This window comes from Hydra viridissima, unplaced genomic scaffold, assembly GCF_058129835.1.
Source record: "Hydra viridissima isolate aposymbiotic clone 2 unplaced genomic scaffold, HvirCarnegie_v1 scaffold_3, whole genome shotgun sequence".
Lineage (NCBI taxonomy): Eukaryota > Metazoa > Cnidaria > Hydrozoa > Anthoathecata > Hydridae > Hydra > Hydra viridissima.
The window spans coordinates 202,479-215,161 of NW_028324302.1; the positions used below are offsets into that span (position 1 = coordinate 202,479).

The 12,683-nt window shown below is 30.2% G+C and overlaps 1 long non-coding RNA gene across 1 annotated transcript; it reads left to right on the forward strand.

The window, feature by feature from the left end:
* The first annotated feature begins 188 nt into the window (after positions 1–188).
* LOC149890481 (uncharacterized) lies at positions 189–10,516 on the forward strand. The gene is made up of 4 exons (XR_016451173.1): positions 189–246; positions 400–456; positions 4,540–4,596; positions 10,406–10,516. It is a non-coding gene; the product is annotated as an uncharacterized LOC149890481 (long non-coding RNA).
* Positions 10,517–12,683: the final 2,167 nt, after the last annotated feature.

The following is a 12,683-nucleotide window of genomic DNA, read 5'->3' on the forward strand; positions in this document are numbered from 1 at the left end:
ACTATACTTAAACTGTAAAGATTGTATTATATATTACGAGTTTATAAAGATTAAAGAACAAAAAAAAAAAAAAAAAAAAAAAAAAAAAAAAAAAAAAAAATATAGAGCAAGCAACGTCATATCCTTTAATGTAGTATAAAGAGTTATATTACGTTAAATTTACACTTTTAATAGATGTTAACAAAGTTTATCAAGTTTAAATAAATGCTAAATAATAAATGGCTCTTCAAACTCCTAAGGAACCAGGTAATAAAATTGGTTTCTGCGAACAAGCTAATAAATAAATGTTTAAAACAAATTATCACTTACGCTTATTTTAACTCTTGTTTTGTGTCAGTTACCGTAAATCTTAAGTAGAGTAGGTTTTTTACAGTGCTTAATTTATAAAATTTATTTTAGAAAATAATTCATATTTTGAAAATTAAACCAGTTTATCCAATTGCTTGATATTTTGAGGTAAGTTTGTATTATTTTCTAGCTACTGCACAAATCTGTTGTTGTTCTGATTATACACTATTCTATTAAGTGTCTCCTAAGTTTTAATCCTATGTTTTCTCCTATGTTTATAACACTGGAAAAGCATATTTAAATTTAGCGTTCATATTAATGTATGTATGTGTATATACACTGTCCTCCAAAACATTAGCAACCAAATAAAAAAATGCTTTTTTTTCTACTTTGAATACTAATTACAGCAAGTTTATTTTTTTAATAACGCTTTGAATACAAAAAATGCTTAATATTACATATAAGAAAAAAGATTTGTACATAATAAGACCACTTGAAAATGAATAAACTTGTTTTTTTGTTTTTATTGGTATTTTAACGCAAAAACGTGGTCCTCCAAAACATTAGCAACTTTTTATAATTACTCACAAAAACTCACGGAAAATCAGCAGCACAAGTGTGAAAATAATGCCCAAGGGAACTGTTGTGTTGTAATTATTAGTACTTAACCAATGAGAATCAACTAATTGTTAATTTTTGTCCAGAGATGAATACGGAGTGTTGCAATTATTACAATATTAATTTAAGATCGCGTATGTATGCTGTTTTGGATTATAATGGCAGGAAACAAGTATAATTTAGCTTTTCGAGAACGTATCGTAAAAGATTACAAGAAAGGAGTCAAACAAAAGGAAATCGCAACGAAATACTCCATTAACAAGTCAATTGTATGTCGAATAATTAAACGATTTAATAAAGGTAGTCCTTTAGAAACAGAACATAAGGGCGGAAGACCACTCAAAACATGTCGTTTCACCGATCGAAAAATTATTCGTCATGTTAAAAAAAATCCTTTTGACAGCGCTAATGATACTATTAAAAAACTGAAACTTTCCGTGTCTCAAAATACAGTTTGTAGACGGTTACAACTTTCAGGACTTTTGAGCTTTAGAGCAGCAAAAAAACCTTTCATTTCTCAGAAGAATAGAAAAGCTAGAATTGAGTTTGCAAATTTTCATAGAGACTGGACTATAAATGATTGGAATAGAGTACTCTGGAGCGATGAATCAAAGTACAATTTGAAAGGTCCTGATGGAAATTTAAAGGTACGTAGACCTAAAGGTAAACGCTTAGACCCTAAATACACAAGAGGAACAACCATGCACGGTGGTGGAAAAAGTGCAATGGTTTGGGGTTGTTTTTCTCGTTTTAGTGGAGTTGGACCTATTTACCGAATAAATGGCATTATGGATCAATATGTTTATCGTGATATTCTCAAAGAAAAAGTGGTTCCTCATACTGATAATAATATGCCTCTTTTATGGACATCTCAACAAGACAACGACCCCAAACACACCTCTAAACTCGTTAAAGAATGGTTTGAAACAAATCAAATTAAAGTAATGAAATGGCCAGCTCAATCACCTGATCTCAACCCGATTGAAAATTTATGGTACCAAGTTGAACTCTCTCTAAAACACAAAGGACCCTTCAAAAACGCCGATGAGCTATATAATGCTATTGAAACCACGTGGAATGAGATTACACAAGAAAAAATTATTAAACTCGTAGAGTCTATGCCGAGAAGATGTTCCTTGATCCTAAAAAGTAAAGGATATGCCATTAACTATTGATATTAACATTTTTTAGGGTAGTTTTAAAAAAGTTGCTAATGTTTTGGAGGACCACGTTTTTGCGTTAAAATACCAATACAAACAAAAATTCACGTTTATTTTTTTTCAAGTTGTCTTGTTATGTTAAAATCTTTTTTCTTATATGTAACATTAACCATTTTTTTCATTTAAAGCGTAATTAAAAAAACAAAATTGCTGTAATAAGTAATCAAAGTAGAAAATGTTTTTATTTTATTTGGTTGCTAATGTTTTGGAGGACAGTGTATATATATATATATATATATATATATATATATATATATATATATATATATATATATATATATATATATATATATATATATAAAGAGCAGTTTTCGTCTACACGAAATGTGAAAGTTTGCTATATTAGGTCTACATATAACTAAGGGCGACATATTTCGTGTAGACCTTAATTCAAGCATACTTTTTCTGACTATTTTTTTTTCGCTGATACTTTTTTCACAATCTGCGTGGTTTTCTTTGATCATTTATAGAGTTTCCATTTAATATTTTTGTTTTTTATTTAAAATTTCGCTAAAAACCAGCGTTTTATTATTAAGCATGTATATCGTACAAATCCTTAAAAGTGAAGATTAGGCCTGCACGAATATTTATAACAATTATTTATGTTATTTAAGTCTATATGAAAAAAAATAAAAACTGTTTAATAAAGACTTTTAGAATAATTATTTAAAAAATATTTTGTTTTGTCTTGAAAACGAGTGTGTATCGAAATAAACAAGATATACATTTTCTTACGCCAAAAAAAATTCAATTTGGCGCGGAATCAAAGTTACGTCATTTCATAATTTAAAAGTAATGCGTAGATTTTTAAGTAATGAAAATCTTTTTTAAATTAGTTTTTTTAAACAATATTATGTTATATCAATGTAAACAATATTAGTTATACCAATTCAATAATTATCAAGGTTTCTATATAAATCTATCCACATCATCATAGTTTCTTTACATTTTTACCGCGCTTAACAAGAAATGATGCTTGCAATGGACACTTCCTTGTATACTTAAAAACTGTGTTTAACTTAACACCAACCTGTTATTTCTGAACAAAATAATGCAATAACTTCATCCAATGCTACATATTTGTTCTATTGTACTTCAATAAGAATATAAAGCTGCGATATCGATAATATTTTGCAATGATGTCGCCTTAAACTGCATATAATTTTGAATACTTCAAATTTGAGATTAGGCTACTAATATTCATTCGATTAGATAGTCGAAATTTTTGATGAATGAAAAGTAATATATATAAATAAAACATGATGAATAATAGATAAATTACAATAGGAATAAATAATAAATATAGAATAAATATATTAAATATACTATGTAAAAATAAATGCACAATATGCAAAATGGTAAGAAGTATAAATTTATAAAATACGATATATGTATGCAAATCATAATGAATACATGATGTATATCGTCAATACAAATCAAATAAATATATATATTACGAATATAAAACAATTTTAAAAAAATGTTAAAAATTGGAGATTAGGTCTACACGGAACTAACAATATTTTACAGCATGTCGCCTTAAACTGCATATATACTTTCGAGTATCTAATATTGCAGATAAGGTCTACACGAAATCATTTGAACAACTTACATACTTTCAAGTAATTATTTGAAAGAAATAAAAGAAAAAGTATAAATAAAATACAATAAACAATAAATAAAGTATAATAAATAAAGTATAATGAATACATATAACAAATGATAAATATAGTAAATGATAAAAAAATATGATGAAAACTCAAAGAAAAATAATATAATATAGAAATATGTAATAAATATGCCACATAAAAACAAATTATTTTGTGAATTAAATTAGATGCAAATAATTATACTAAATGCTATATATTATAGACACAAATCAAATAAAAATGTATTTTACGAACATAAAACAATTTTAAAAAAAAAAGTTTAAAATTGAAGATTAGGTCTTAATTCAACTTATTTAATTCAACGCAACTGCTCAAAAAAATAAGTAGGCAAGTTTAGAACTCGAAATCAGCAACATCTAAAACGATTAAACGAGCAACATCTAAAACTATTAAAGGAGCAACATCTAAAACGATTAAACGAGCAACATCTAAAACGATTAAACGAGCAACATCTAAAACGATTAAACGAGCAACATCTAAAATGATTAAACGAGCAACATCTAAAACGATTAAACGAGCAACATCTAAAACAATTAAACTTTAATTAAGTTAATTAAACTTTAAAAGAGTTTAAATTTCAATCAGTTTGCGAAAGCCACCCGGAAACAAATCAAGAACGTCGGATTAAGTTTGTGATTGGTATTTATCTCGCCTAGTACTTTAACTCTTGTTTTGTGTCAGTTACCGTAAATCTTTAGTAGAGTAGGATTTTTACTGTGCTTAATTTATATAATTTATTTTAGAAAATAATCTATAGTTTGAAAATTAAACCAGTTTATCTAATTGCTTGATGATTTGAGGTAAGTTTGTTTTGTTTTCTAGCTACTGCACAAATCTGTTGTTGTTCTGATTATACACTATTCTATTAAGTGTCTCCTAAGTTTTAATCCTATGTTTTCTCCTATGTTTATAACACTGGAAAAGCATATTTAAATTTAGCAGTCATATTAATGTATGTATGTGTATATATATATATAGAGAAAGGCGAGTTTCTAGACTCAGGAGGGCTAAAAGATATTCTTTAAATAAAAGTCCAAAATTTGAAGACTATCAAACACCATATGCTTTAAACAGTATATATGATATAATAAATAGTTTAAACGTAAAACACAATAACTTCTTTAAAAGGTTTTCATCTCTAAAAATAGTTTATAAAAAATAAGCGTAAGTGATAATTTGTTTTAAACATTTATTTATTAGCTTGTTCGCAGAAACCAATTTTATTACCTGGTTCCTTAGGAGTTTGTAGAGCCATTTATTATTTAGCATTTATTTAAACTTGGTAGACTTCGTTTACATCTATTAAAGGTGTTAATTTAACTTTAAATCGTAGTAAGTTAATATAACTCTCTTTACACTACATTAAAGGATATGACGTTGCTTGCTCTATATCTATATCAAAAGTAAAATTTTAAAGTATACTACAACTCTATACCTAGCTAATCATAATAGAACTATTTACTTAAATGAATATTAATCTAATTCATTATTTAAATCAATTACTGAGCGAATTACTCATCATTATAATATTCTGATCTCATTAAGTAGAAACTTATATAGTAATTCCCGCATTCCTCCATTTAAACCAAGTAAAACTCAACTAAGTTTGACTTAAAGTTATTAACTTGTAACGTTTCATTGTTACATGTGTACTTTAATTATGTTACCAGTGTCAACTGCTTCCATTTCATCTTCTCTCTTCTCAATATTATTCTCCTTGGCAGTTTCTGTTTCGTGTCATTTAATACTAGCACATATCTATAAACTCATTCTTGAAATCTAATAACGGATAATTCATACTTTTACTTTGAAGCGGGAGAAAATCAAAATATGTTGGCATTAATTCTAAAATAAAGGAAATCATTTAATAATTTTTACAAAAATTTTCTTAAAAAATCATCTTTTTAAAATTTTCTTCGGCTTCCTCAGGTGCAGTTCCGGATTAAGGCTTTGTTTGTGGGAAAGTCCGTATTAACTGTATAGGCTTTTTTTGTGGGAAAGTTCGTGTTAACTGTATTTTCAGGCCACTTATTAAATTGGCCTTAGGGCCACATTTTAATAAGTGGCCTTAAAATACAGTTAATACGGACTTTCCCACAAAAAGAAGAAAAGTAAAATTTAAAAAATAATATTTATTAGGCAAAAACGACATAATTTAAAATTTTCGCGCTTTTATAACTGCAAATTTGTCAATTAGTTCTTTGAAGTTGACCTTATTGAGCAAATCACTTTCAATACACAGAAGTGAAAGTACAGAAAGACGCCGTTGAGCCATTGTTGATCGTTTTGTATCTTAAATACTTTTCAATTGAGAAAACGAACGTTCTCCTGAACAATTGGTTGACATCAGACATAAGTAGATCCGGAGTGCTATTTTAGTATTTGGAAATGCTTGATATACACCAGAATTGCGCAGCATTTTAAACATCTTCTGAGCACTTGAATCAACTTGATTCTGTGCACTTGATCCTTCTTAACAGTTTCTCTGTTCTTTTTACCAGCAAATAAATTGTTGAAATTCTGTTGGAAAATCAGAACAAATGTCTTTCGAGTACACTGTAACCATTCCTTTAATAGCAATGTCAATATCTTCATCGGTAGGGCTTCTATGAAATTTAGGAAAAATCAGGACATCATGTCTTTTTTAACCTGTCAAATCAGGACAAATATAAATAAGCAGAAAGTCTAAATCAGGACAAAAAACTCTAAAAAACCCTCTGTCACGAAGTAGAAACTTCGTAAAAGTGGAAAGTACCAAATCAGCAAAAACAAAAGTAAAGTACTGCCTTATCATGTCTGCTTCCACTGCCATTTCTGCCAGCACTGCCAAAAATTGCAAGAAAATAGTAAAAATTGAATGGAGATGTTGGAGTTGCCAAGTCAACATTTTTCTCTTTGCTTTATTTTTTAGTTTTTGTCAAAATGATATTTTTTTCTTTTTTGTTATGGTTTTTTAAAATCAGGACATTTTGGCCCCTGATCAGGACAGTCAGGACAGACCCTTCAAATCAGGACAGTCCTGATGAAAATCAGGACTATGATAGCCCTATTCATCGGTCATGGAGTCATACTCAGTCAGAACTCCAAATCTCTGCAGCACAATTGAGTAAGCTTTAATGCGTTTCTTTAATGCATTTTTCAGCTGATCGATGATGACATAGATTGTATTGACCTTGAAGTTTTGCTGGCTTGACATCCCTTCCATAACATCTGCGGCATCTCCATCATTGATTTGTCTCTTACGCTTTGTTTTTCTTTGGCTTTCAGATTTGTATGTGCTGTTGCCACAGCGATCACCTGCCTACTGATTATAATCATCAAACTTCTCTCAGCATTCATCCAAAAGTATATGCATACTCTTCAGCAGACCAATAGCTGTAGTTAATTCGATTGTGGAACTTTGCAATAACTTGCTACTAATGTTGAACCTCTGCAGAATGTCATTCCAAAGTTCACACAATAGGGCAACTTCAATAGTATCCATGTGTTTGGCCAACGAACCCGCTTCATTCCTTGTGCTACCATTCTGATTACAATCCCCTGAGATCTCCAGAAGAGCACTTTGTAATTGGTGGTACCCCATGAACACTGCTTTTGCAGCATCAGCTCGAGCAGACCACCAGGTATCTGATGGGTATTTTGGAACAAGGCATTCTGGTTGGTTTTTAACATGGGTCATCATGACATCCCAACGATGTGTTGATGCTACAAAGAAAGTATACAGGCGATTCAATATGTTAAAAAATGAAACTGCTTCAACGCAACAATCCACAGCTGACTGGCCAACTAGGTTCAACGAGTGGGTAGCACAAGGAATGTAGTCCTCTAAACTGTTTTTGTTTTTTAGGATTTGTTGCATGCCAATATATTTACCAGACATATTGCTGGCATTATCATATGTCTGACCACGGCAATTTTGACAATTACTGAAGCAGTGTGTCAGCAAGATTCTGCCCTGTGTGACTGGATATATTGATAAATGTCAAAAAACGCTCCACAGGCTGGTAATCCACCATATTAATATAACGAAGAATGATGGTCAGCTGGTCACAATGGGTAATATCAGGAGTGGAATCTACTGAAACTGAAAAATACCGCGACTTTGAAATCTCATCCTTTATGAAACCCATAACTTGTTCACCCATTATTGCAATTAATTTTTCACAGATTGTTTTTGATAAATATGATGTGTGACCGCGTCCGCGATTGCCATGAGCACAGATGTGCTGGGACAAAAATGGATCGAATTGACCAATCAGCTCCAAGATGCCCGATTAATTCCCGTTTTCTCTGGAGCCAACAACTTGATTGCTACCTCGAAGAGGGAGACCTCTCTCACAAAGAAAAGTATAAGTTGCAACACAGCGTGACAGGACATTTCTCCAGTAATTGCGCTGCTCCAACATATTGTTGTGCAATTGCTCGTCAACTCTCCCAACAGCAACACTTCTTTGACATAAAGTGAGAACTGATTGTATGTGCTTTGCACTGATTTCATGGAATTTTAAGTATTGTGTCATATTCTTTCAATCCTTAAATTCTGAGCCAGACAACTTTGACCGGTCAGATAAAAACAGAATGCAGGGAAAACAGAAGACACATGTCTTGGCTGGAGAATAAACAATCCAGTCACGATCAACGATGTCAGCATTTGGCAAAACCCGTTTGAAGACACTAGAATTTAGAAAGCGATTCACTCTACTGTATTCCCGCTTTGTTACTGGATAACTGTCTGCCAAGTTTCGAAAATGGATTGTTCCAAGGCTAATGCATATGTTACGCACATGATCTGTTATGTTACCAAAACTCCCAACATCATTGGGAATGGTTCCTGAACCAGCATCAGCTCTGTCTTCAAATTTTTCAGTATGTCCAAGATCAAATGCAATTTTTGCAGCCTCTTCCTTGTGATCAATACCTACCTGAGATGTTGATGAGGATGGTGGGGAATTGAGAGTAATATTATCAGTAGCATCAACCTTGTTCGTGGCAGTGAAAAATGAATTGATTTTGAGTATTTTCTTTAACAGTTTATCTTCATTATGCATTTTCTCCTCTAACTCCTTCGCTCGCTCCCAATCACCTTTACGTATCGACATTAATCTAAAATTAAAACGTAAAAGTGATCTTTAAAAGCGTATTTTTATTTATTCAATAGCATAATTATTCGACTTAAAAATAATTGATTCATAAAGTCATATCATAAAATGATGTAAAATTTTAAAAATTGATTTCTTGTTAACTGCATGATAAGAACATACAAAACCTACATATAATGTAGATTTTAATATTCGAAATAATAATTTAAAATCAAACTACCAGTATACCAGAAGAAAATCATTTGATGATTTTGGTTTTGAACTACCAGAATAAACACCAATTATGAATTCAGATGATGAGATTTCTAGAATGTACCCACATATAACCCAAAAACATTTCACTGTGCTGTTAAAGAGAGGTAATCCATCAATAAATAGACAAAGACTCAACTTGGAAAGATCAGAATTTATATGTTGTTGAATTAAAATAATAATTACAACAGAAATCTAACAATACTGATGACAGCGTCAACATAATTCATTAAAAATTATAGATTCCTAAAAGTGAAGGATTTTATTTTTATATATTTCAGGAGCATGGTGTTCAAAAATTCATGCAAATTACTCACTGGGATTGATTGTTTGACTTATTAATGATCTGCTTCTTACACCCCTAGGTCACAGAAGATGTATAGTGTATATACGTTTTCTATGTTATAGCAAGAACTAATTTATAAATTAAAATAATGTTAATTAGAATATGTAAAATGGATATATGATATAATAATGATTAAACATATTGTTTTATATATATATGATAAAAAATCATACATATATATATATATAGATAATAATGTATGATAGTGAAAGTCAAAATGAAATTCACTCAGTATAGTTGAGATACATGGATCTAATCCATATTATATTAGTGAACTTTATTATATTAATATCAACAAAAATTAAAATATGTGACAAATATGTTTTGATAGAAACATTTAAAACATGGCATGTTGAACAAAAAAGTAATACCCAGTTCTTTCTGCAGTAAATATGATGCTTTTTTCTTCTGTAAACCTACTAATGAATTTAAAGGATTACAATTTTATAACAATAGTTGTATCTAAATGTATATTCATTTGCTAAAACCATTAATTTTATTACTACGCTTTGTAATTGTTTACGAAAGAGTTCCACTGTTTAAAACAAATGTTATCGAGTTTCAAGAATATAAAAAAACACAATATTTTTCGAATATTTTATTCGAAATATTTTAAATCGATACTTTAGAAGAAAAAAATTATCACTTATAAGAATGAATTAGTTACAATTTTTGACATCGTAAAATAGATATATGAACAAAATTTGTATCATAATTGGAACAATTATAGTAATTTCATCAATAAAGATAAGACATAAACATAAATTTATGTATAAATTTTTTGTGGCCTGGATATTTTGCTGGCCTTAAGGCATGTGCCTTATTTGCCTAAGGGTTAATCCGGCACTGTTCAGGTGATTACAGCACTGTATATAAATAATTATGTAATATGAATAACATTTATAATTACAGATAAAAAGTACCCACAATTGTAAAGAAAAAAAGGATGGCTAAAAGTGTCCAAGAGAAAGTAAACAGTCACACTGAGTATTTAAAACCTATATATGAAAAGGAAGATCTGCCAAATATAGTTTCAAACTTTAAATATTTGCATGCTGCAGTTGAGCATGAGGAAGAAATAATAAATGTTGCAGAAGAGCGCGAAGATAAAATACTACTTGTTGCAGTACAGCACGATGAAAAAATATATGTTGCAGAAAAGCACGAAGATAAAACACAAAAAGTAGCAGTTGAGCGCGAAGAAAAAATACAACGTGTTGCAGTAGAGCACGATGAAAAAATACAAAATGTTGCTGAAGAATGCTATGAGAAATCACTACAAATTGCAGTAGAGCACAAAGATAAAATACAACTTGTTGCAGTAGAGCACGAAGATAAAATACAACTTGTTGCAGTAGAGCACGAAGATAAAATACAACTTGTTGCAGTAGAGCACGAAGATAAAATACAACTTGTTGCAGTAGAGCACGAAGATAAAATACAACTTGTTGCAGTAGAGCACGAAGATAAAATACAACTTGTTGCAGTAAAGCACGAAGATAAAAGAAAACTTGTTGCAGTAGAGCGCGAAGATAAAATACTTCTTGTTGCAGTACAGCACGAAGAAAAAGTACAACTAGTTGAAGAAGAGCACGAAGAAAAAATACTTCTTGTTGCAGTAGAGCACGAAGAAAAAGTACAACTAGTTGAAGAAGAGCACGAAGAAAAAATACTTCTTGTTGCAGTAGAGCACGAAGAAAAAGTACAACTAGTTGAAGAAGAGCACGAAGAAAAAATACTTCTTGTTGCAGTAGAGCACGAAGAAAAAGTACAACTAGTTGAAGAAGAGCACGAAGAAAAAATACTTCTTGTTGCAGTAGAGCACGAAGAAAAAGTACAACTAGTTGAAGAAGAGCACAAAGAAAAAATACTTCTTGTTGCAGTAGAGCACGAAGAAAAAGTACAACTAGTTGATGAAGAGCACGAAGAAAAAATACTTCTTGTTGCAGTAGAGCACGAAGAAAAAGTGCAACTAGTTGAAGAAGAGCACGAAGAAAAAATACTTCTTGTTGCAGTAGAGCACGAAGAAAAAGTACAACTAGTTAAAGAAGAGCACGAAGAAAAAATACAACATGTATCAGCAGAATGCGAAGAAAAACTACAATTTATTGCAGTAGAGCAAGATGAAAAAATGAAAAATGTCACTGAAGAGCACAATGAGAAATTACATTATGTAGCAGTAGAGCACGATGAAAAAACACAGCATGTAACAGTAGAGCACGAAGAAAAAATACAACTTGTTGCTGTAGAGCACGAAGAAAATATACAAAATGACACTGGAATACATTTCCTTCCGCTTCAATATTGTTTTAATTGAGAGAATCCACCCTTATAATTATTTTAAAATCTATAACGCGGTGATTTAGACATTAAATAACAAATAATGTTTTAAGAAATTTTTTTTCAAATTAAGACATGTAAATAGACTATTAAGTGTGATGGTATATTGTAAGATTATGAAACTGGAACAAATTTTACTAATTTTATTGCCTTTAAGTAAAACTAAAGAGTTGGAGATTTTTTTCTTAATTTATCTTTACTATGTTTTTGCAAGTCACTAGATCACCTGAAACCAATTTAAAAATTGAGTTCATTTGACGCTAAGCAACTTTGCTAATTGCAATTTAAGACTTTTTCATTTTCAGACTGTTTGACTTTTTCAAACAGTTTTAGGTTTCACTTATTGAATGTAAAATATAATAAACTACGGGAAACAAATATTCAATTGATTTTTTATTCCTTATTGTAAATACATTCAGTTTATACTGCATTATTGTGTTATATGGTCTTTGTGCGAGGTCCTGAACTAGTGCCGGACCATAAGTTTCGTCTTAGTAGGCTTACCCCTTATTATATCGTTTGTTTACGATTAAAAATTACATCAAAAATTAAGTTATATAAATATATTATTATAAATGAATAATGTGCTACATATGTTAACTATAGAAAGTATACAAATTACATTTTAATTGTCCACATCACATAGTTACACATAAAGTTTACGGTTTAAAAGTAACTAACCCACGTAATACTCGCATGGTGCACGCCCATGGAAACAATATAGTCAAAAAATGTAATTCAAGCAGATGGTAGTTCTTAGAAATAACTGGAAGCAAGCAGTATGCAATTGTTTAACTAATTCAAAATGATATTAATTGTTCCCTGATTTTCATCGCTACAAAATATATAA